This window comes from Rhinolophus sinicus, linkage group LG16 (assembly GCF_036562045.2).
Source record: "Rhinolophus sinicus isolate RSC01 linkage group LG16, ASM3656204v1, whole genome shotgun sequence".
NCBI lineage: Eukaryota > Metazoa > Chordata > Mammalia > Chiroptera > Rhinolophidae > Rhinolophus > Rhinolophus sinicus.
In genome coordinates, this window is record NC_133765.1 from 3980160 (window position 1) to 3981659 (window position 1500).

Here is a 1500-nt window from a genome sequence, read left to right on the forward strand (position 1 = left end):
CGTATTCATGTCCTGAATGTCATCAAAATGTTTTCCTTTCAATATTTCCTTTATCTTTGGGTAAAGAAAGAAGTTATTTGGGGCTAGATCAGGTGAGTAGGGAGGGTGTTTCAATATAGTTATTTGTTTACTGGCAAAAAACTCCCTCACAGACCGTGCTGTGTGAGCTGGTGCATTGTCGTGATGCAAGAGCCATGAATTGGTGGCAAAAAGTTCAGGTCATTTTCATCTAACTTTTTCACGTGGCCTTTTTAGCACTTTCAAATAGTAAAACTGGTGAACTGTTTGTCCAGTGAGTAAAAATTCATAATGAATAATCCCTCTGGTATCAAAAAAGGTTGGCAACATCATTGCAACAAGTTTGTGAAATTAATTGATTCCTGCCTTTCCACGGTCATTACCCCCAAAATGCTGGTGAACTTTGTGACTGAGAAGAACATCATCTCCTGCTCTGAATGCATGATTCAGTTCTATGTCTTCCTTGTTTTTCTGTCTCAGAGTGTTGTATGTTGGCTGTAATGGCATATGACCGCTATGTTGCCATCTGTAGTCCCTTGCTTTATAATGTCATCATGACCCATAAGGCCTGTTTCTCCCTGATTTTGGGGGTGTGTATCATAGGCCTGGTTTGCGCCTTTGTTCATACAGGCTGCCGGTTTAGGATTCATTACTGCAAATTTTATGTGATCCATCATTATTTCTGTAATATTCTTCCCTTATTAAAACACTCCTGTTCTAGTACCTACGCCAGCAAATTACTAATTTAATCTTTAGTGTGATTAACACCCTTGCCCCTAGCTGAACCATCCGTAACTCCTACATCTTCATCATTGCCGTAGCCGCTCCACCAAGGGCAAGTTCAAAGCCGTCAGCACTTGCAGCTCCCACATCTTGGCTGTTGCTGTTTTCTTTGGATCTGCGGCATATATGTACCTGCAGCCATCATCTGTGAGCTCCATGGACCACAAGAAAGTGTGCTCTGTGTTTTATACTATTATTGTGCCCATTGTAAATCCCCTGATCTACAGCCTGAGGAACAAAGATGTCACTGTTGCCCTCAAGAAAATGCTAGACAGAAAAATATTCTTCTGAGCAGAAATAATATAAGGATAATTTATTTGTCTAAGTCACCAGTTATTATATTTTGAATTGATATGTTTAATTTTCGCTCATCTGTCAACATATATTCTCATTTAGTGGGATTCTATTGACATTATTTCCCATTCCTATGACATTTTTATGCCATTTCTTTCTGTTTAAGTATCACTGAAAAACAGATCAGAAGAAATACTAAAAACGACCTGGCTATGTGAACCCAGTAATGCCATCACCATCAACTCGTCTCTTGCCCCTCGGGCGAGGGAAGTCAGAGAAACAATAAACATGTGGGATCACATCAAACTAAAAAGCTTTTTCACAGCAAAGGAAACCATTAATAAAACCAAAAGGGATCCTACTGAATGGGAGAAGATATTTGCCAATGATATATCTGATAAGGGG

At 39.5% G+C, this 1500-nt stretch overlaps 1 pseudogene; it reads left to right on the plus strand.

The window, feature by feature from the left end:
- Positions 1-309: 309 nt before the first annotated feature.
- Positions 310-1092, plus strand: LOC109438802 (olfactory receptor 8G1; annotated as a pseudogene).
- The last annotated feature ends 408 nt before the right edge of the window (positions 1093-1500 follow it).